This window comes from Typopeltis vanoorti, chromosome 13, assembly GCF_054136105.1.
Source record: "Typopeltis vanoorti isolate ZY-2024b chromosome 13, IOZ_Tvanoo_1.0, whole genome shotgun sequence".
Taxonomy (NCBI): Eukaryota; Metazoa; Arthropoda; class Arachnida; order Uropygi; family Thelyphonidae; genus Typopeltis; species Typopeltis vanoorti.
Window position 1 is genome coordinate 100,978,590 of NC_143561.1, and position 25,715 is coordinate 101,004,304.

The window sequence follows — 25,715 nt, forward strand, 5'->3', positions numbered from 1 at the left end:
CGGATGTGCATCTCAGTGACTATACACGAGACACTCTTACCTGGTGCGGTATCATTTTCGTAGAATCCTCTTTCTAATTTGACCTTTCTATTAACCCCCACACTGGCGTGTCTCCATGGTAACAACTCCCACAGCTCATCCGATTCTTAAACCCGCTTGACGAATTCGAAACGCACCGGTGAACCGCTCTCCCCCCCCCCCTCCACCTCCCAGCCATTCGTGTTAAACATGCCGTTTTAACAAAGCTTCAATCTCGACACTGCATTACAACCGAAGGATACCAGGAAGAAAAATAGCCTGCTTGTTGATCACGCAAACCTTCTTCGTCCCTCTCTCCTCCTTTTCCTAACAATGAACTCATCCTAACGGTATAAGCTCAGCGGCTCTCTCTTCACCAGCTTTAGTTTGCTGTTAGGTGGTGGTTGGCGATGGAGGTACGCGACCGAAACGTGTGCTAGCTGATCGTAGCATTTTTACCTATCGCCAGCATTGTATCTCGGAAGAAAGCGACACACGTGGGGGGAGGAAAATTGCGCTGGCTTCCTTCCAGCTCATCCTATTGAAGCATCCAAAAAAGAAGAAGAAAAAGGTGCTGCTAAAATATTTCTGGAGAAATTGTTGCTTTTCGGTTTTTAGCTAGCAAAGAAACTGTTTTGTGTAGTGTTTTCCATGTGCAAGTGGTCTTCTTAATATGCTCGTGGAAGTTAAAGGCGTACCGGACCTAAACGTTTATTAGTAAGGTAAGTGCATTGCATGATTAACTCTTTAAGATATTTGAATGCAATTACTGATTCAACTTTTATCAGTTTCCATAGTGACATTCTTCAAAAGCATATTCAAATCGCACACTTTGCATTGTTGTTAGCGTAGATACCAGCAGTAACTATTTTTAAAACATGCAGACTGTGGCTCTTTAGATGAATCATTTGCATAGTTTTGGTGTAGATGATAACAATTTAAGGTAATGAACATCATGCAAGGATGCTAATAATTCAAATTATCTTACGGACGTTACATTTTTGTGTTGAATGTTTGAAGATTAAGGAGTGAAACAGAATGCATTTCCGTTGAAGCTTAAAGGTAAGGTGGTTGGTTGTGGAGGGGATGGAAAGTGATTTGTAGGCCTCGGTAATTATCTTAATTAGGTTTTACGCTGCCTTGTATTACCCTGGAACACAATTAAAATGATAATATTTCACTTTTGTAGTGCATGAAGAGAATAAGCATTTGCTACAGGCATATAAGATTTGTGGGTTGCAATGGTCTATGCTTTTCTCTCTTGGCTTGGCGCGCGCATATCCATTTCGGTTCATTTTTTCTGCTGCAGTTCTGCTTCTGTTTCTCGCACTTTGTATCTATCTTATCTATCTCTTGTACCATTTCATGGGAGTAGTCTTCTATAGGTTGTTCCAGCAACCTCTGTTTAGACTACCATAAAAATTCTCTGTTCACTTTTTCTTTCAATCTGTCTTTTCTGACTCTTTCCTGTCTATATATCTATTTAAATCACTTTTCTTTGTATCCTTCTAATTAGATCTTCCTATGGTCTCTCGCTCTCTTTCTTTATTAACTCTCTCTCATACGCACGCGCACACACGTTGTGTCTCTATGCCCTCTCTTTCTCTCTGGCTATATTTTTTAAAACGAGAAAAGTACAGAATCTCATTACATGCTGACTAGATAATCTCAGCAAGTAGGTAATTAGAAAACAGAAACATAAGTTTCACAACTGGTCAAATCCTTTTTTTGGTTCCAACATGAACGGGACTGGGCAGCAAAAACCTAATCTAAAGCCTAAATGAAACATTCAAAAGCCTACTTCTGAAAACACTGTCATTATAAAAGCCTTTCTAGATATCAATAATCAGAATTACTTTTGGAAACCCCTTGAACCCACATTTCATCTTGTCATTTAAATAATCTGTACTACTCCTTCCTGCTAAATTCAAGAAAATATACTACCTTCTTATGTCAGTGCATCCACTATCCCTTCCTGTACGCATCCATATCTTCATCCTCATCTTTATACCTACAGGGACTATCCATCTTTCAGTGGTAACTCATAGGAGGTGTACCAGACCGGATATAGACATACAGTGGAAGTTGTGGTAGAACATCATATCCATTCCAACAAAGCTTCACAAATTCCGACTACGAGAATCAGATCTTTGTCTCATCTGCAAACCAGGGTACCTTGGAACGTACATATATGAACTGTACTGCAAAAAGCTGTGAACTTGTGTATCATTGATACTGCCTCTAGCACCTGTAATAATCAGACACACAGCCATTAATGTTATTGGTTTCTACCCCATACAATCTAGACAACACATTAGATATAAATAGCTTTCTCTTCACTGCTAGCTAGGCTGTCATCTACAACTTAAGAAGTACAACAGAAATCAGCATCATCTGTCACCAAGTCCTAGTAACAGTTCATTTAAGACTTACATAAGGAGCTGAACAGCCGACTGTTGGCTGAATATCACCACCACAGAGAACACAACACTCTAGTTGAATTCAACGTAGAGTGTAATCCAAATGGTATCCTCCTGTAGACTAGAGAATGTAATATCAACCTAGCATAGCTGAGAAGCTACCCAGAACTAGTTTGCATATCGGAAGAAACAGTATGTGTTTCCTCTGTATTATCTTTTCCTTTCTTCTGATCTGGCACTTTTCTGTTATGTCTTTCAGAATCTATATTTCTTTTTTTTAATATGTATTTTGGAAAATGTAATATATATTTCTTAATGTAAAATATATAAAGATATATGTTTAATAAAAGAGATGCCTCTTTATATATTTCAATTTAAATTTTCCTATCGGAACTCCCCCCCCCCCTCTCTTTCTCTATATGGTTTTCCTTTGTGTATTATTACTGATGTAGGGTTTTGCACGTATGGTTAGAAACATCATGCATTATATATAAATGTTTTGATTTTCTTGTTGACAACAATGCAAAAACAAACATTGATTTTTTTATTGTTGAGGATAATTCTACAAGCAACTGATTTATTGAGGTCAAATACCTCACTTAAATAATAATAAAATGTTCATGTTACATAATTTCATGTAAAATAAATGGAAATAAAAAAAATGTATAACGATTTAACCGAAGTTAAACTAAATACCACATTCTACATCGAATAGCCCTATTCTCTAATATTACTAATAATTCTCAAAGTTGGTCACAGAGGAAATTTATCTATTTTATATTATGTCAAGAAATTGCAATCTTTCCATTTTCATTGCCCCATGGAGTGTCTTTGAAACACAAAAGCGACCAATAAATGTTTTATAAATGGGTTTCTTTTTTGCTGTCTTGACAACGCAAAATGGCTTTCAACTTGGTACGTTAACGTCTCCGTACTCAGAGTTATTGACAGCTACTCGACTATTTGTTGAAAGCCGCTAGCTCTGAATAATAGTCTGAACAACAAAGAAAAGTCATTTACAGATTATTGCTAACTTATTTATTTCAAAATTTAAATTCTTGATATTAATTTAATAAAAGGAAATATAAACTAAAAACCATAATTTACTTTACACACCATTTAATTTTCTTTATTTAATTTTATAAATTTAATGAGGCAAAAAATGCAACTTTCATATACGGAGGTTACTTATTTTAAGTTGGTTAACACGTCCATGTGGTAAAGTTTGCAGACTTCAGAGAAATCATCTAAACTGACAAAAATAGACGAGTTGGACTGGAAGTGCAAGAAAGTGATTTATTCGAGTGTGGGAGTGTGAGACTCGGAAATACGATATCCTTGGGGAAGAAAAAGAGGAGTGAAAGAAAAAGAAATCGGATTGTAGACATACCGATGTCTGGGTACAAGTAAATGCAAATATTTTTACAGCTTACAAACTTAAGACGAAACCTTTTGGATTTTTTTTTTCTCTTCCAGACATGACGAATTTCAAGAATCTGTGGTAGTCTGAAACTATTAAACTACAAAATAGTTCAGTGGCATTTAGTTTATATGGTTTTGTACTAAGTAACTAATTTTTAGTGTAAATCCTTATGAATAAAGTGTATGGATTTTGCGTAAAAATCTAAGTTATTTTGAATTTGTTACTAAGCTGAGAGCAGCTAAATTGTAGTAATTACTGATATTAACAACAGTGCAGCATTTTTCTCTGTTATGATGAAAGTCGCTTCCTAAGAGCTCAGCTTCATGATCTCCAAATAGACTTTTTATAATGCAATGTAAATGTATAAAATCCAAGTAATTTTATTAATTAAAAAATAAACTAAAGTTTCATAATTCCTTATTTTATGTGATATTTTAAAATAACTTCAACATTATTTATACAAATGAATAAAAACAAAAGACACCTTTTTTATTTTAATCTGTTAATAATATTAAGTTTTAGCAAGTTGGTTTATTTCTATTTTTGTTCGTGTGAATAGAAATAGATCACTTAAATACATAAACTGTATTATATTATATAAATAACTGTATTATTATATTATTATATATATTTTTATATTATATTATACTTGTGTTAAAATATGATAAATTGTACTTTTTATTCAGAAATTTTGTTTTATTAAATTTAATCCGAAAGTGCTGATTCTCAGATTAACTGACGAGTGGCCCTTGGCCAGTGAAGGATTCAACAAACAAGCTTAATGACCCTTTAATTTAACTGAGAAGCCTTTTTCTAAACTATCATCACATCTCTTTGTGAAACAATCTTCCACATATTTATCCTAGGATAAAATGATCTTAGAATGAATATCCTGTGCTCATATATGAGAGTCATATTGCTCTACTATGAATTATTGATTGCTTGGTTTAAATTTAGCCGAACTTCTTAGATTAATCCATAAACTGATTTATTACGGAACTTTTTGTGACTATTTTGTCATCTTCTATCCATTTAATATATCGCCAATCAGTTGCTATTCGTTTATGAGGTCGTTTGTTTTCATAACTCACAAAAAATCACATTGTTCGGAATTGTGAAATTCAATATTTTATCCTATTTTAAGCTCTGTCTGTAACGAGTAGTTTTATGAACGTGCTTTGGACTACTAAATGTCCATAGTAGTCTTGTTCTCAGCTAAGAGAACAAGTCATAGTTACAAAGACAGTTTATTTCTTAGTTATTTAAATTCTTTGTTGATGAACATGCAAACGGAAAATATTCTATCCTATTAATAAACTAATTCAAAATTCAGTCAAATTTTTGTATATTTTTCCACTTCTCGTACAACCAGATTGAAAATGCTTCTTGAAGAAGCACGTTGGATCGATGCATTTTGTTATATTATTACGAGAAACGTCCAGGGAGTCAGGGACTCATCGAGGAAGACCACATGCTACACGCACCAGCTATCATACTTATTCTTGAATTCATTCGTGCTGCTTGCATTCAAAACATCCAATAGAAATCCGTTCCAATCACGCACCACTTTATGAGTGAAAAATCTAGTCCTAACCCCCTCTTCTTGACAGCATTTATTCTCAACTTCCATGGATGCCCTCGCGTCCTTTCCCTACCCTCCATAAAATGAAAACTTCCATCAACCGAAATCCTATATGATCCTTCCAGAAGTTTGAAAGTCTTAATCATCACTCCTCTTTCTCCTGTTTGCTGCGTCTGTAGTCTACAAATTCTCAATTTGTCTTCATAATCAGTATTTCACAATCCTGATATCATTTTAACAATCTCCTTTGCACTCTCTCCAATATATCAGAATCACAACGAAGACCAGACCTGCGCACAATAGTCCAAGTGCGATCTTATCAAGGCCTTGTAAAGAGGCAAAATGACATCCTTATCTTTACATGTGAATGTTCGTATCAGCATTGCAATTATCTTTTGAGTTGTATTTGCAATCGTTTGATACCTGGCCCCTGAACTTCAACTTCCTATCTACTAACATTCCAAGATACCTAGCCTCATTAGGTTCTTCTGCAATTGGATGAAAAACAGTGGACCAAGGACTGATCCTTGTTGTACACCACTAGTTACCTTAAATCTTGCAGACTCGCATTTCCCGTATACCACGTTTTGATATCTGTCAGTCAGCCATCCTCTTATCTACATTAATATTTTATAATCCAAACCCCATATTCTCTCAATTTATGCATCCTCCATGCTGTATTCTGCCAAAAGCTTTAGCAAAATCCAAAAGTATTATGGTGTATTCATTCCCCCTTTTCTAGTTCAGTAGTAATATTGTTATTAAATGTGTGCAGGTTGCTGAAACATGACCTTTCCTTAGTAAACCAATGCTGGTCATCGCAAAGTAGTCCCTCTCTCAACCCATTTCTGAATGCCAGCCCTAACCATTTTGTTTTCAAAATCTTTACCACTCCTAAGATACTGAGTCTTTGCACCCACCCTTCTACACCGGGATTACCATACATTCAATTTCTGCGGAATCTTCACTGTTCTGAGACTCAAATTATATAGTCTAATCAAAGGAATAGCCAGTTCAGTTGAACACTCTTTTAGCACACGTGCTGATATTCCATCAGTCCCTATTGCTGAATTCTTATTCAGTTTGTGTAACAGCTCCAATACCTTGTCCTTATATACCTGAGTTTCTTTATCCAGTGAAGAGGTAGCAGTGAACTCAATGTTGCGTACACCAGGTTGATAGCTTTTAACAAAATGGTCACTCATTAGTAAACAACCTCTTCTGCACCTGTAACCCTCACGCCATCAGTATTTATAAGAGTTATTCTTTCATATTCATTCTTTCTTTTACTTGCAGCATATCGATAGAATTTCTGTGGGTTGTCTTTAGCACGCAGAACCACTTTCTTTTCATACTCAGGCTTTGATTTCTCAATAGAATAGTCAACTACTCGTATTGTACATACGGGTAGTTGACTATTCTGGACTGCTGCTTATAATTTTCATTTCGGACATCATCCTTATGCACACGGTATTCCTTCCACATCATCCGTTTCTTGGGAATCTCCTGCTTAATATGATTACACGTCCATTTGACTCCTACCCTATTTATTCTTTGAATAAATTAAAAAAAAGTATTACAGCTCATTTTTACATATGAACTAACAATTTTCATAAAAAATTCTGTATTTTTTAAGAGTCTGGTCTATCTAAGAAAAATATTTTATTAATCTGACTGCCTAGGAGATTGATTTTTAGATAACTTGAGTTTAATTTGATATGTGAGGATTTTGCAATGACAGTTGCGATGAAAAAGGTAAAAATATATTTAAAAAAAAACCTACTTCGTGTGTTGGAGATCGTTTGCAATCCTATTATTTGTACCCAACTACATAATTGTTCGCAAACGCCGAGGCGACTTTCCTCACCTACATTTGGGATAATAAGGGCGGTGTTTAAATGAGGAGGATTAGACGGCTTGGGAATATTAAATAGAATAAGTGTAAAACGAAATAGTTTCTCTTGCCTTTCTGATGTCTTTTGGCCTTATTCTGTCCATTATCAGGTACTAGTACAGGTCATTTTTATTTAAACTTCAAGGTTGTTAATTCTGTTTCGCGTTTTTCTTTAAACGGAAAATTAAAAGAATTTTTCAACATAAAAATTCGCTTATTAACGCAAATCATCTTTCTCCCATCTATTTTTTATACAGAAAATATTTGACAGACAGTTTAATATAGTTTTCCATGTTTTTGATTGACATGATTTTGTCATCTTGCCGTCCGATCTTGATATCATGCAATTTTAAAATCAATCTCTTCAACTGCATCATGACCTACACATATCCAACAATTTTGCTTTTAAATTAAAATTAATAAGGAAATTAACATTTTCACTTTTTGACACTAGGAGTCAGCACTAGTATTCGATGTTTTTTTTTTATTTTATTTAATCAAACGATTAATATTTTAATTTTACCTTCTAATACATTCTAGTACTAGGGGCAGCACCAGTATCTATTCCTATTTTCTTGCCAGATATTAGTTTTATTTTTGAAAATTGACATTTCAGGAACATATTCCATGTTATTCAAATATGAATGCGATTATAATTTTCACAGTGGCATATAGCATGTTTTATTTTACTTTCAACACTAGGGTGCAGCACTGACACCCAGTTACTTTTAGATTATTAAAATATGGAGATTTACTTGATGCTGGGGAGAAAGAACTATCAGTGCTAATTATTTTATATATAATCGTTTTTGTTTGCAAAACAAACTTAATTTATGTTATTCAAATACAAATGTAATTAATTAATTTTGACGAATACATTCCGTATTGATTTATTTGTTGACTGTCTGTTTCGTTCCTATCGCTAATATATTCGCTTCATTTATGTCTAATTACTTGTCTGAAGTTGATGTATATTAATAGCACTAAAACTTTAGCTAATTTAGAATATTAACGAGGGTCTTTAATTACATTATAACCAGTGCTTCCTCTTACAGTTGCTTGTGTTCATTAATAAAGATGCCCTCCTAAGGAAAAGTAATGAAAATAAAATAATATATCGACAGGGGGGACCGCGGTAATGAGATTTATTGTGATTTTATGAAATGTTTGAATATTCAAAGAATTTATTTTTATCTTATTGTGGATTTAGTACGACGTTTTCCTGTTTGTAATTGAAATAGTGTCGAAAAATAAATCATTCCCGTTTTCGTTTATTGCGTATGCTCGCGATGTTTATTACCATTACGAAATGGTCTTGCGTGAGAAGCATCCATCAGTTGATGAGGTATAGACTCAGCAAACTTCCAAGTAACAATAAAGCTAATTTTGTGCATGTGTTATAGTACCAGTAAATATATGTCTTTACGTTGTAGTTTCTATTGTTAACTAAATCTTGAATATATCAACAGGAAGATATAATGTACAATAGGCAATGGTTACTATGACTGAATTTATATACCGATTGTGTGTGTGTGTGTGTGCCGAAGAGAACAAGGCAGGTTGGATATCAGATATTTAAAGATAGTTCACAAATTCATCTTCTGTGGTTAGATTTGGACAACATTATAATCAGCAGTATCTTGAGAAGTTATTGCTCTAATATCTTTTGGGGATTACTGCAAAACTATTTATCAAAGCACTTAGACTATTAAGATCTTATTCTGGCATCACCTAACTACTCAACTGTCCTTGCGTACTTGAAACTAGGCCAAAATAAACGCACTCGTTGTTGCAAACGGTGTTTTATCTGTGTTACTATGGTAACTGATAAGATGCTGCTCTTTATGGAACATCGACAACTGCTCAACAACCTGGCCGAATGTGTGGACCATAATTTAGTTACAGTTCTGAATGCTGTATTTTTGCTAATTAAGATCTGTAGGGAAGAACCGTAAACGCATAGGGTTACCATGGAAACAGCAAGGTTCTAGATCTATAGGAGAACTAGAACTTCAATTTGATGTTAGTGTTAATTTTTAACGAAGATAATTCCACCAATTAATTCCTTTTAAAGACAAACTACATAGCACATTTTTTCCTCCCTTTCTGTCAATTTAAAGTAGTTCGAGAAAATGTTTTTTTTTTCTAAGTGGGATTTTAGCTTAGGCCCACTGAGATAATTACCTAAAGAATCTCTTTCTCTCATCGTACCTCATTAAGATAGATAGGAGATTAAGACACGTGTTCGGTAAGGCAATTCAAGACACCTCTACATCTCGAAGTACTTAGGTTCGGTGACTTCCTTAGGATAAAATGCCTTATCGACTTAAGTCTTCTGGGACAGTGAACAAAGCACTAGTTTAATGAGAATGCGTTAAAGTACACAAAACAATAAAGTTACTTTGAAATTTCTTTTTTATGTTTATCTATTTCTTCGTTTATACATCTTTAAGTATTTCATAGGTATTGTTATTCGATTACATTTTTCTCCAGAGTCTGTCATTGAATTTATCTTCTTTCGCTGGTTCTAAATCCAATATTCTAACAAAAAATAAGATTCGAGTATTAAATTTTGTTTTCGTTTCGGGAAAAGTAAGTTGTATTTGGATTGCTCATTTCCCCAGATACAATTTGTCCAATTTCTTCTTCTACACCCTCATGGCCTTAATTAGTTTCTTTGAGATATTAATTAGTCTTTCATAATATCAGAATGTATGTAGTATGGCAATTAAATAAAATATTGAATTAAACCATTTTAAATTTTCTCTTATCTTCCAGAATTCCTTCAAATTGTCTAGTTTTGGTTGTAAGATGCTTGGTAATCCTTCTATTTTTTTGTCTTTAGTTTGGCCAGTTTAGCCTCTCGGATCGTTGTTTTCCTCTTTTTGGTTGGTTGTTTGCGTTTCGGTAAGCGATTTGATGTTTTCTTTCATTTCTTTAACCAAGTTTAAAGCACTTCGTGCACGCTTTCGTTACTGCATTTTAGAAACACTTCGTGCGTCACTAACTGTTCTTTTTATTTCTTATTTTTGCACATTAGGAATTTCCTTTAGTGATTCAGTTTTTTGAACTATTGATTGCCTCATTTATACTAGTAGGAATTTGATCGTGCTTATTTCTTTGATATGTTTTGGTTATACCTGCTCCTTAGAAAAAGTGGCTTTTATTATCGTTGTTATTATTATTCACTCTAAAACTTAATCCAGTAACCATTTATAATTTTATGTGCAAATAACTAATGTATAGCAATACAACCAAGATCGGACAGTAAGGTTATAAATACGTTAGCTATATATAGAGTAGTAATTGGGTTCTTTAGAAAAATAAAATAAAAAAAAGGAAACAGGAGTACCCGAAGGAAAACCAACCTAGCAACCACAGCCAGAGAGCGAATTTCTTAGTACTGGGTAAATTGGGAAAAGCCTAGATCCAGCAGTGGGGATTTACAGATTGAATGTCCACATCCTCATCATACATTCGTTGTTGGTGATCATTATGAACTCTGATTTTGAGTTCATAATTTATTGAATTTATTTAAAGTTCATATATTCAACACTTCTTTTTTCCCCTCCCCTCCCAGGCTTTTGTCTTGTGGTTTATCTAAATTGTTTCCTTTTTTTTTATCGCGTTTTCATCTTTTAATGATAAAAGCAACAGTTGGTGATGGGTATGACCAATATGGATACAAAACACCTCAATGGAAGAACGCGAACTGTAAACCACTTCCTATATTCAATCCCCTGTAAGTAATATCTTTCAGAGTTCATTTGTCTCGGCACAATAGCGTGTCACGTGACTTATCTCTAGTATGTAGATTCCGAGAAAAATGGGAGTCTCTGTGGTTATTACAACATAACGTATGTGTACATAACACAACAGTACCATTATGTATAATGTTTGTATCTTAACTAAAGACTCCTTGAGGAGTTTTTTTATAATATTTATCATTCAATTTCCCTCGAGAACTTTGCTCTTTATCCAAGTAATATTTTGTATGAAAATTTCTCAACTTTCAAAACATTTTTGAGATGGAACTCAATAGAGCAGAGCAGTAATTTAATGGTTTTGAAAAGTGTCTAAGTACATAAACACACGACGAGATATATTAAACTTCTATCTTCTAATTCTAGAGCAGATGGTTCTTAACCTTTTTGAACGGAATACTTTTGATTATAAGAAAAATGTGAGGAACACCAAAAGCATTAGGATCATAAAACTAACAATAAACATGCATGGACTTGCCATTTTATAAAAATGGAACTTATTTTAATGCGATGCTTAAGCTTTTTGGTCTTTGCAGATTTCAGCAATATCAGGTCTAATATGTGATGTAGCTACCTTCATCTCTTTGTCTATATTAACAAGTCTTTCACGCTTTTTAGATTTTATATTGATTAATATCGTGATACCAAGCTCACACAAATATGATGTTGAAAACTGTAAAAAAATTTTCAGTGCCATTGTGAAGAGAGCTGGGTATTCGGCTTGAACAAAAATCCAAAATTCCTCGAGAGTTATTTGAGAGAATTTCAATTTTAGAGTATGATCCGCTGACAAGGTAACTAATTGTTCTTCTTCTTGTAACTAAAATTCACAACTCGATGTATTAACTGTGCCAAATGGATTTCGTGTCCAGTCATAATTGTGTGTATTTAAGGAAGGAAAGTAACTTGAAATCTTTTCTTCCAATATGGTTAAATGTTCTGTTATAACGGAAATAATTCCCTCGACATTTTTATTATGGATCGAAGGAAACATTGCTGATATTGAGGTTTTTCCAAAGAGATACTTTTTTTTTTTCCCGAAAAGCTGACAAAATATTGTCAGCTTTTGAATACTGTCAATGGATGTCAAAATATTTTCATTTTTCCCTGATACTGTATTAACGCTATTTAAGTAATTAAAAATGTCGGCTAAATATGCCATTTTAGCACACCGAATATTAGTTTGAAGACATTTTACAAAAGCATCTGTACTTTCATTTTGAAAAAAGGCCAATAATTCATTCTTAAGTTCTATAATTCGGAAGAGTACTTTACCCCTGGATAACCATCTTATTTCAATGTGCAAAAGCAAAGATTCGTACCTGACTTCCATAGATATGCAAATTAAAAAAAAACGTGCTTTTAAAAGTCTTGACTTGATTGTAATTTACCGTATTTACAATTTGGTCTAGTACAGGTTTTAATATTGCCAGTAATGTTTTTGAAAGTATGGATATCTCTCTGCAAAAAACAATGCGTAGATATAATATATCCTGCAAACACATGACCAATAAACGATATTCTATTGGTTTAGAAGTCAATGCGCATAGCGGTCTTCAGTTGTTAGGTTCAGAGTAGCCAATTACACTAACTGTCATGTGATATCTTTTGCTCGCGGAACACCGATTAAGAACCAATTATCTAGAGGCTTGAATTAACATCTAAAATACTTAAATATAAATGGCATTTAATAATTTAAATATAATTATTTTAAACATATCTTCATTAAAGTTTCTTTAATGAAGATATGAACTGGGAAAAGCCACGTCTAAATACTTATAGAGAAATAAATGCGGAGATCTGACCAGGCTCTTCTGACTTAACGTTTATCTTCCTGTGGTACGCCACAGGAAGATATTGTTTGGTATCCACCTGGATGGATTAGCAGTTTGGTACTTGGAAGACTAAATATAGTATACATTGGTATAATGTTGTTACTATGATTAAGTAAATAAAACAGGCGATATCTTATTTTAGCAGTAGGTTATATTGAGACAGTGGTTATCGAGAAAAAAAAGATGGAAGAATTAGCTAGGCAATCAATACCAAACACGAATGTATGCTTCTTGAATGTAGGCAGTTTAAATATATGGAGAAACGTCAAAATGGGAACTGGATAATGTAACTTATTTTTGCCTACCATCTAAGGTAGAAGCGGAGGAATTTTTTGATTTGGCAGCTTAAATAAAGAAAAAATGGTGATCTAAACACACAGTAGAACATGACTACTGGACATACATAAATGGATAGAACTTGGTTTTATTTTTTAAACACAAGTTTTAAAAACAGTCAGACTTGTTCAGCACTCAGAAGCGAAATCTAGACTTAAATATTCGAGAAAAATGTATTTGTAAATGAGAACTAAACCTTAGAGACTGAAAAATCTGAAGAAACGTTTGGTTCACTCAGCCAGAGAAGCTTGCGATGAAGTTGTCTACAAAAATAGAGATGCAAAAAGAAATAAAGAATTCAGGGCAGCCACAGTCAGTCAAAAAAGGCAGTCCGTGAAATAAGAAATCATATATCAAAAATAAATCAGCAAGTAAAGTCTCATGTTCTCTTAGAGAATGCTGAAAATATGCAAGAAAGCTAAGTTATGCGTAAAAGTAGTTAAACAAAACTCATTAGTCCTTATAAGGACTGGCTTAAAGGGGCGAGCAAGAGTGCTTTTCATATTCCCCGTTATCTGTAGAGGACAGTGTAGGGATAAGGTGTTATTGAGCAATTCAAGCTCTGATCATGGCAGGAGGGTAACAGCAATAACCGAGCCTCAGTTAGAACTTCACTGGCTACAGCATTGCCATCCATTACCCTCCAAGGGTACTGGATTGAATGAATCAATCACCGCATCTCACGGTCGACTGATTCAATCTCCTTTCAACAAAACTCATGAGAATAAAATATTTTCAAATAATATAAATATAAAAGTTCGTTTAAGTAGGAAGATGAATATTTTGAAGACAAATGGAAAAAAAAACTATAAATAGAAGGAAGGAATGAAAATAATCCAATAAGATAAAAGATGACATTGTAAAAACCGGATCAGGAAATTCTAGCTGTTTGGAGTAATAATTACTTTGAAACACTTAAATGAGTTACTAAACAATAGAAAAGTGTTAGAACATACCGGGTGGAGCTTAGGAAACAAATATTTGCATATACATTTTAGCCGACACAAGATATTTACTTGCTTTCTTGTGTGGGAATGATATAAAAAACAAACAAACCGAAGACGTTAATTCTCACGCACTAACTCATACTCTTCAATTTCATCCATAATTTTGTTGATGTACATCCACTCCTCTGCTTCTCTGGAGGAACATTGTACATGATAAAAATTATTGAATCTACCATCTCTTCTCTTGCCAATATCTTAAACTGTGATCTCTACCAAAACACGATCCTGATTTCTCGAAAGAACGATCTTACTTCACTCTTCTGTATTATTTTGATACTATTTAGATGTTCATTTAAGATTACATTCCTCTTCTCACGTTGAATTATATCGCTAGGCTTTTCTCATCCAGACTCATCATATCCTAGCCTTCTCGCCTTCCAAAAACGCTTGATGTCCTCATTCGTTGAACACACGACTTCTTACCTGTGCAACTTTCACTATAAATACCAAATGCACCCAACTGTGGAACACTAGTTTCCAAAAAAAGCACTTGAAATCTCTCTACGAATGCTCGATGCTATCCAGAAGAAAACCGTCTTGTTTATAGATTACTCTCCACCCTCCCAGAGACTCTTTCTAATCACACTCTCATAAATGTCTATTAAGCTTCCCCACTTAACTGGCCTATTGTCACTTTTTTTCCACTTTCCTCCAAACATATTAAGATAAACATCTGTGTACAGTTTTACTTCTAATCTATTTCAGTCCTTAAACCACTGTTCTTTTTAACAGTTTTTTCCCCATACCGTTTTTCTAAGAACTACAACTAGCTGTTAAGAAACCATCAACACATTTTTTTTCTCTCTAATCACGTGCCTCCACACAGTACTATCGTGTTATGTGTTTGACAACCTCTGGTGTGCGGGAGTTGATTAATAAATGGTTATCCTATACTTTTGTTATAAGTCAACTGTTAGAATTGAAGATGGGAACCGGAAAAGTATCGATGTACAAATGCTATAAAACAAAAGCGTGTGTAATATCATTAATTATACGATAGGGGAATCTTTAACTAAATTGAATAGCTGCTGTAACAAATGGTATGAAAATCGGAGCTAAAATTTAGAAGAAAATTATGAACAAGAAAAGCATCAAGTGCATTTCAGTAGTGAATTTATGTGGCATGTATAAGCTTTATTTATTTGGGAACAATTTTGAATGCACAAAGCAAATTGCAGCCTGCAGGCTTTCTAAAGCAGATGTTACGTAATAGGGTGGTTAATCCTTATTCTCTAGTATCCTAGGTCTGTAAAACTGCGTGTTCTTTCAGCTAGTTTGAGAGAAGAAATATCCAAGTTTCCGAGATGGGAAAAATCCTGCCATCTCTATATGATACAGGCAAACTCGCCTATAGAAAAGCCCTGATAAACCGTCCAAGATGGGATTCAAACCATTCTTTTCAAAGGTCAGCGTCAATACTATCGTTAATAACGTTTCGTAACCATGTGTTCTCATTAACTATACTGGCTCTGTACTTGAACTCATTATTTTGCTAGTTATGATTTTCCTCTGGATACGCATATGATCTAAGATGTATTAAACTCAACTTGAAATGCTATAAGATATATATTTTATTGATTTTTGGCACAAAAAACTAAGGTTTATACTTCCGATGGTACTACTTGCTTGCACGTAATATCTCCCCTGAAAGTCTTGATTCAAAGATAGCTTTGATCTTAACTCTCGGTGATGGCTAAAGTAATGAGATCATCTGTTACCAATCTTCAAAAAGTTAGTTAAGGGGATAGAGGAACTCGGCCTGTTCCGTCTGGTAATAAAAGGCGTCACTTAGTTTATTTATGTATATTTTTAACATGCGGTGATATTTGCGGTATGAAACTTCTATAAATAGATTTATTAATTGTGCCTTTAAGTGTCTAATGAAGGGCAAACTAATAATAATACAGTACGAAGTTCTGTTCTATTAGAGAAGGTGGGGAAAAGGCAGACAAGAAGCAAAATGTAAAATATAATAAAGATAACATCACTGGAAAAGTGGACCAAAACATCTTAAGACCACGAGCTCCGAAAAAGTCTTTTTTTAATGTATATATTATTTAAAAATCTGATAAAAACATGAATTTTAAATTGTCAGAGAATTTTATACAAATTTAGTCTTTTATGTGTTTTTAGATATTTCTGTTTTTATAGGATTATTTTTTCCACATTGGACTTCCCTCCCCGCAGTCATTCTACCCCCAATCTCTTTTATCCTTTATTATTCTATTCCATACTATAGTTCGTATACAAAGTGAAACGGCATTATTGTTAAGAGTTTATAGGCTTTCCTAGTGTATGCATTCATCGTGGAACTTTAGGGATTATTATAAGAAGATTATAGTAAGCCTATCATAGTGCAACTATTGAATGCTATTTAAACGGTTTCCTCAGACAACCGTTCTAAGGCTAGCTCTACACGTATGTGTATCATTGCGACTTTACATAGTCCTCTAAACTAAATGTTTAAACTTAAATGTGGTTGCGCTGGTATAACTAGCAAGATTGAGGACATTTTATAGTTTATGTAATTTATATAGACCACAGCTGTTAGTTATTATTAAGTGATTGTGAATGAACAGGAGATATACGAGGAAGTGAGTAAAACAAATGTAAATAACGTGGTAAGACTTGATGATGTATCACCTCGTATTTTGAGAAAATGTTTCAGAGAGTCGAAGTGCTCTTGTTTAACATGAGTTGCACTGGACCAAGTTCCAAAGGTGTGGAAAGAAAGCAAAATTGTCCGCTTCTGAAAGGCAGATGATATGACTCAAGCTTCGAATTACAGATCTGGAATTGTGTTAGTGATGGAGAGGTAGCGAGGACCAAGATTCAGAATTAGGTTGACAATAGCAGAGATCCTTTAATGACAACAAAGATCTGGTAAAAGAAGATTGCGTTTTAGCAATACACTTAATATAATAAAGTGATAAATGCATTGAACAAGAGAGATGCATACTTAATAGTATATTTAGATTTTGAAAAGGCCTCTAATAGATTGTAACATGACAAGTTGGTAATTTTAACTGGAAGAGATAAGATTGGATTGAAAATTAGTTGTCTGATAATTTTTATATTTCGTATGATGATTCAACAGCCTTGAGCCCCTTTTACGGGAAGGTACGGCACCATCCCCCCTATTTTTATCCGGGCTCCGGACCGGCGTAGCTGACAAATCAGGTGTATGGCTGGAGGAACCGTCTTAAGTATTCCTGACTGTGATCTGTGCGTGTTCACATTGCCGGTTTGCCTGTTTGGGGAGGTGGGGCGAAAAACCTACCTCCTTATAAGACCGGCTAACTCACCTTTGGTCAAAAGAGACCAAATAAAAGTTCCTCACGTCACGGACGGGAATTGAACCCTAATCTTTCCGACCCAAGGGCTTCTTCTACACCGACTGAGCTACGGAGGATCGTCTGATAAGTAGCATGGGGATATTGCTGTATAACTAGTATGCAACCAATATCATTATGGTATTGGAAAAGGATTGAATGGGGACATGCAGTTGTTTTCAGATGATACAAAGTTGGAAAAAGACTAGGAATAGAGCAGATGTTGTGGATCTACAAGAGTATACAATCGGTTACAGGAAAATTCATCGAAAAGCGAATTCATCGAAAGATAATTCATCGAAAAGGCAATTCATCGAATGAACAATTCATCGAAAGACAATTCGTCGAAAATGCAATTCATCTAAAAACAATTCACCGAAAATTTTAAATTTTCGATAATGTTATGGTAAAAGTAATCCATTTAGAACGAAAACTGAACCGTGTAGACAGCTTCTTGTACCAACAACTTCTACTAAGTCATTTAAGTCAGAGAGGTTTTGTAATCCAGTACATAATTTGGACACATTATTTCATTGTCTCCCCGCATATAGCTGAACTGAAAACTGAAAAGGTTCGACATTTTCTTGTAAAAGTTTCAAATAGAGAATCTGAGTAAAATTAATCCCATAATAATTGCGGTATTGAAGTCGCACATTACTACCAGCAACAATAATAATAATGAAGCCTGCACAGTTCAGTCGGTAAAAACGAAGCCGTTTAGTTAGAAAGACCTGGGTAGTTGGTCCCATTTACGTATAATTTTTATCAGTCCTGTTCTGCTAATGGTAAGTTAACAGGCATAATATAGATACGGCTTGGCTTTTCTTCCGGAAACAGGCAAATCAGTCCCATGAACAGACATGAAACAGTTATCGGACAAGAAAGACTATAAAATCCATATTGTTTTATAATATTTCCCTATGAAAGTAGCATTGTAATCTCCTTTCACGGTTTAGGTTTTATTCTAAATGGATCAATTTTCTCATAACATTTTCGAAAAATTTAAATTTTCGGTGAACTGTTTTTTCGATGAATTGCATTTGCGACGAATTGTCGTTCAATGAATTGTTCATTCGCTGAATTGCCTTTTCGATGAATTGTCTCTCGATGAATTGCCTTTTCGATGAACTCTCCGGATACCATACAATCGGTGTGGATATCTTAGAGGAGGGTGGAAAAGATGAGAGATCTTGAAGGGATGGTGGATAAGGACCTAAAATTTAGTGAACACATTGCTATAATTGTGAGGACAACTCGGGGAATTTTGGCAACATGCAGAGGAATACCCCTAACATCCATACTTCTACACTGGCGTGTAGAAGTATGGATGTTAGGGGGTTCCATTGGAGGAGGCTTTGACCAGGCTGCATATGGGTTATTTGTGCATAGATTTAGTCACCTGGTTTTTAAAATGAAGAGATGTTGGAAAAGGTCCCGCGGTGACTGACTAAGGTGGTTTCTGGTCTCTGGAATATTTAGTATGAAGAATTGAGGAAATGCAATTTGCAGAGTCCAGTCGATAGGAAGAGGGGTAGGGGAATATTATTGCGACATCTAAGTTGGTTAGGCTGATTACCAGATTAATCTGTAAGCAGTATTTCATGGAATGGGAGAGACAGGAGAAAGAAGATGCCGTCCCTGGAAGCGCTGTACGGGGCCTCACACCACGAGTCTTTTGATTCCATGGAGGTCCGATGATGGTATATAGCAGGGATGGCCACAGCGTGGCTCGTGAGCTGCATGTGGCTCGGCTCTTCACGATCTACCCAAGAAAAAATAAACAAAAACAAAAGGGGAGACAACAAAAAAAAAAAGAGGAACAAAATAAAAAGAGAAGAGAGAAAAACGAGAATAAAAATATTAATTTGAAACTCATTAAATGAAGTTTCGAAGAGACTTAATATTGCGAAAACAAAGATTGCGGCTCTTCTAAGGCTTACAGGAATTATTGTGGCTCCAACAGGACGCGTAGTTGGCCACCTCTGGTATATAGTAATAATTGTTAAGTTAAACTATTTTAATAAAGCTGCAACATTTTTATTTTTTATTACTTATTTTTATTTATTTCCCCCGTGCTTTGAATTCAACTGATTTTAGAATTTCTGTCTCATCCACCGTTAAGGGTAGTAAAAAAATAAATAAATAAATCTCATATGTAGATAAATTTATAAATGAAAGCCAAAATATAATTATTCAAAGTTAAACAATTTAAATATTTTTGTAGAAAGTTTTTTCATTTATTGTTGCAAATAATTTGAATAATATGCTATTAAAAGCCTACAATGCTATAATATTACGCAATCATTTCCAGTGAAGTGACAGTCGCATGGGATCATCTGGTAGTTGTATTATCTTTTGACAGACTTTTGATAAAATCCGGAACTTGGAACTTTTTTTCCTTAAAATAACTCGATTCAGTTTTGACGTAAATTGGAGATAGCTAGACATCATTAACATGTCTAGCTAGATCACATATTATGTATGAGATCTAGCCGTACTGCAATATATCATAAAAAATATAAAAAAATATATATTAATTTAAGGCGCCCTGCGCACCATCTGTTCGTACCATAATGCTACTAGGATTCCTAATAAATTATCTATTATATGATGAATACTTTAGAATAAAATTATCTTTAATTTTATTCTTTTAAAAGCACATTTAAAATATTACTTTGAAAATTCTCATCTCTTTATACATTTCTATAGAATGTTTACAATATAGCTTTTTGCTTGATTTTTGAGATTTTTGGCGGATATGACGTCATAAATTGCTTTTACAGAGTCTAATTATTTTTAATGTAATTTATTATTTATCTTAAAAAATACAATGCAAAGTTTATTTATATTAAACATTAAAAATATTTTTAAAAAAAATTCAAAAATAAATATGCAACACTTTAAATATTCTATCAGTATATTACAATAATTTTATGAAAAATTCATGTTTCTGATTAATTTTTATTTGATTGTTTTGAAATAATTTTAATTGTTTAATATGAGATTCCAGGAAAGTCTAACTTCTCTGAACCAAGTAAAGCCATTGTATCTGGCTTTACTTGGTCCAGATAGTTTACTGTTTTATGACTGGAGACCTCCAGAAAGTAAAATAAAAGAAATTGCTATTTTGGTATACACAACAGTACTTAGAAAACTATTTTTCTTTCTAAACTACTCGAGTTTTATTGTCTGTGGTGGGCTTCAACCAAAAATTTAAACACAAAGTACAAACTAAAGCTTCCATTGCCGAACATAAAACTGACACAAATCAAGATTAACTTCTGTGGCTTATTTTGTTACGCTAAACCCAAACATTAGAAAAGAGTGCATTTTCTTTCGTGGTGTTATCTATGAGAAATGACTTCTTAATCCAATGAAAATTGTGTAGGAATGTCAGAGAATTTTTATTTTCTCAGCAGATGCCATTGAATTTTAAACCTAAGAAGTCTTATTATTATTATTATTATTATTGTCCATTTTAACTACACTGATCATTAATGCTGGATGCTGCAAGAAAAAGGGAGTTAAAATCTTTTATTTTTGCGCAAGATACTTTTCTAATGAAAAAAAAATAATAATAAAACTTTTTTTCATAGTGCATGTATTTGAGCAGTCTCAAGGGATATTGCTTTAAATTTTATTGCATTCCATTGTTGGCCACAGAATTAGAAATCTTTATGCATATAAAAATAATTATTTAATGTTAAGCAATTTAAATATTTTGTAGAAGCTTATTTTTTTTTCATTTATTGTTGCAAATAACTTATATGCATAGTATATGTAGACTATTTAATTGAAGACTGGTCACGTGCTTCCATCTTTTCTAGGCAATTGTTTACGAATGCTACTGGTCAGTAATCGTCAACAATGTTGGTTACAATAGGAAACAACAAAGGATCTTTCAGAGTTCAATAAAGGATTTATTGAACTCTGAAAGATCAATAAATCCTTTGGAGAAGATTAAAAAATCACCTGGAGAAGATTAGCTAGGTTCAGAACTATATAAATACGCAGGAACAAGTTTCAAAGAAAGACTCTTATTATTTTTAAATAAAATTTACTCAACTGGTATCCTCCCAATAGAATGGAAAAAAGCAATTGTGATTCCTGTCTTTAAGAAAGGTAATAGAGATGACCCTAAAAACTATAAAGGTATCAGTATACTAAATTCCTGTTACAAAATATATAGCAGAATCTTAAATAACAAACTAATGAAATATTCCGAAAACTTTATTCTAGAAATACAGAATGGATTTAGAAAAGGACGATCATGTATAGACCCGGCCTTTTGCCTAAAATTAATAATAGAGAAAAGAAGATAATACAATTTAGAAACACATATTGCATTTATTGACTTTGAAAAAGCATTTGACTAAGTTAAAAGAAACATATTAATTAACATATTAAAAGAAAGACAAATACCAAATAATATCCTAAAAGCTATCACAAGTATATATGAAAATAATCAAATACAAATAAGATTAAATCACGAGCTATCATATACGAGAGAGATAAACAGGGGTCCGACAGGGATGCCCCCCTCAGCAACTCTCTTTAATATCTACTTAAATGAAATAATAATAAAATGGAATAAAAATTTACATCAAGGAATTAAACTTTCTCCTACAGTTAACTTAAACACTCTCCTCTTTGCCGACGACCAAATAATAATTACAAATTCTGAAGATAACTTACAGAAAGCTATTTTATAACTAAATGATATATCCAAAGATTATGGTATGATAATATCAACAGAAAAATCAAAAACTATGGCCTTTAAAGGACAAGATCCAGCAATAACTAAAATAGTAATAAATAACAAGATCTTAGAACAGATGAATTCATTTAACTACTAGGATGTACGATTACATATGAAAAAGATATGAACGTAAAAATTGCAAAATATTTAAAAATAACAGGTGTAATTAACTCTATATTTAAACCAAACCTAGTTCAAAAACAAACCAGACTAAAAGTATACAATACATTAGCTCTACCGGTCTTAATGTATGGAAGCGAAATGTGGACAATAAAACAAAAAAGAAAGATTAACAACAGCAGAACTGATTTATGAGAAAAACTGCTAAGTATACCCTATTTGATCACAAAAGAAACGAAGGTATTATGAAAGAATTAAACCAAGAACCAGTAATTGAAAAAATTAAAAAATATAAACATAAATGGATGGAACACGTTCAAAGAACGAAAACAGAAAGATTACCCAAACAAGCCTTAAAGTACAAGCCATTAGGAAAAAGAAAACCAGCACGTCCTCTTAAATGATGACTTCTAAGGATGGAACATGCCATTCTAGGCCTAAATCCTTGATATGATGATAAAGGATTTATTGTGGGTAGCGATCTGGCTGGTGCCACAATTTTGAACAGAAAGAACCCCATGAAGGGTTCTCTCTGTTCAAAATCACAAATGGTGAGAGAACCCCATGAAGCAATGAATCCAGCTTGCCTTGTAAACACAACTCAAGGTTCTGTAGGTGGTGTCATGTTCTGTTGTTACGGAACGCATCTCCTGATATTGTTGGAAGGTCAGGTATCCTCCAAGGAATATCTGAACATTGTTACCAATCAAGTCCATCCTGCAGTGTTGACTTTTTATCCAGCAGGTGACGGTTGTTTCATGGACGACGGTGAGATACTCGCCATCGCGCAAGAATTGTTCAGCAAATATGAGTGACTTCCACCATTTTCCCTGTCCATCAAAGTTCGAATCAGAACCGCATTGAGAATATATGGGACATATTAGAAAAACAGATCCGGAAGCAAAGTCCTCATCGTCAAATCCGAGACAGTTAAAGGACTGTCTTGTGAATGCCTATTTTAGACGTAGATGCAATCCAACACCCTTGTAGAATCTATGCCAACCCGCATATCTGCTGTAATTTAGGCTAAAGAAGGTCCAACACGGTATTAAATAAAGTTTCTACAGTGTTCGGTATGTGTATGAAATAAAACCTAATTTGGCAAACTCCAAACATATCTATACCTATGCTGTTCCTGACAAAACAGAGCCATATTTGTCAACTTACATAAACTATTCTCTGTTTACTTAAAGAATACAGTCAAATCATTATTTTTATTGCCTTTTGAAACTCGATATATTAATAGATGCATAACAGATGCGTGATTTTTTATGATATCTATTCCTAGTGATGAGAGAATCGTTGAGTCTAATTGCAGCAAGTATTGTTGACTTGTCACATGATTACAAAACAGTTTTGTTGCACTTGCAAAGTTCAACGTTTTACAAAACAATTAACAATTATACATTATTTCTGAGAGATACGTAGTTGTTTTCTGTATAAAATATTCTGTTTAGGAATATATAAATCAATCTTTTCTTAGTAATTTTTTTCCAGTAGTGGAAACAGACTTTACAGAAATTCTTGAAGCAGTCAGGAGGTTATAAAAAAATAATCCATTTATTAATTTTTTTTATCATGATATAGAAATGCATTATGATATTCATGCTTCATACGTTATTTGATTTTAACGAATTTCATTAAGTATTGAATTCTACAGAGGATGAAACGAAATTTTTTAAGATCAACTTAATATGCATTAGTCTGTAGTATATTGTCTAGGGGCAGATTTTTTTTTATTCCTTGAAATGCTGGTTTTCTATCCTAAAAACAGGAAAACCAACTTGAATACATGTAATTAGCAGGCGTATTTGTCAGATATTTGGCCTCATACCTGGCCTAATAGCCTCATCTAAGCCAAATATGTTTGAGCAAACATGACTAGGCATTTGGGATATTTCAAGTTCAACCATTTTTGTTGTCAGAATGATGAAGTTGAGCATTTAATGGTTTTGAAGTTGATTATTTTTGGCGTTTCCCTTAATAACATGCAAAGTTGCCACGATTTTTGGTTCAAAAGGGTGAAGCTTCCGCTTTTTGTATTCTCCATTATCTGAATCGGAAGATGTGCTGTTAAGAATAATTTATGAGCATTTAGCTCGCCCTGTGGAAGCTGAGGGACTAAGGATCCCTCAGCATCCCTGTGGAGGCTGAGGAAAGTAGAATGTCGTTAGTTTCATTGGAAAGTAGAATGGCTTTAGATGTCTTGTGGTTGTAGAGGTCATACTCATTGTAATCTGCAGCTTGTTGGATCAGTTAATTATGGTGCGTGTCCACTTTCGAAAAGAAATTCGCTGCTAGAGAGCGAAGGAATGAGGAAATGTATATATTAGGATCACGATGAATCTCTTCGTTTTGATGAATCATGAAGCATCAAGTATCATCCGATCCGCAAGCACTTGTTTTGCACTCGCTGTAATCTTAGTATGTTGAATTTGGAGGTGTGGCTCCAAGCTGGAGAGACATAGGTAATTACAGGATGAATCACAATCTGGTTGAGTAATAGTTTGTTCCTTGTGTTTAATTTGCTGCGTCGTTTAATCAAGAGATAAAATTGAGTGATAGTTTTTGGATACTTTCGCACAGATGTGCCTGATATGATTACTGAAACACAATCTTTTGTCTAGTAGTATTCCGGGGAATTTGGTTTCTATTTGCCATGGGAGTTTGGTACCAAAGAGTAGGATGTCCCCTTTGGGAGATGCTAGTCTTCTGGTGAAGAGTATGACTACGATTTGTTGAGGGTTTACTTGCAGTCTCCGGTCTGATAACCATTTTTCTAACATTGAAATGCTATCTTTGAAGTTTTTTGGTTACAAGGTGAGGACGGAGTGATTTAGATAATAATGCCGTGTTAACTGCAGATAAAGTCGTGATGGACGCCATGGAGTTCTGTAGGATATCTGCCATGTAAGTTGCAAACAAACGCGGGGCCAGTAAGGATCCTTGTGGAACTCCAGCCAAAATTTCTACGTTGGGTAGCGCTTGTTCCATTTATTTTGACTTGCATTTTTTATTGGTAAGGTATGAGTTGATTAAACGTATCACATTAATTGATATGTTTAGTAATATACTCTACTAAACAATGAATTTGTTGGGTGGTACTGTGATTACGACGAAATCCGAATTGTTCACATCGTATGATATTTAATCTGTCTGTTGATTCTTGAAGTCTGGAGAGGACAAATGTTTTCGGCGGTTTTTCCTAGTTCAGATAGCAGACTG

The 25,715-nt window shown here is 33.9% G+C and overlaps 1 protein-coding gene across 1 annotated transcript in view; it reads left to right on the forward strand.

Moving 5' to 3' along the window:
- The first annotated feature begins 497 nt into the window (after window positions 1-497).
- SK (small conductance calcium-activated potassium channel) overlaps window positions 498-25,715 on the forward strand; it is a 384,830-nt gene continuing 359,612 nt past the window's right edge. Inside the window, exon 1 of the mRNA XM_090402307.1 lies at window positions 498-740. The gene's annotated coding sequence lies outside the window, so the exon portion shown is untranslated. The remainder of the gene's footprint in view (window positions 741-25,715) is intronic.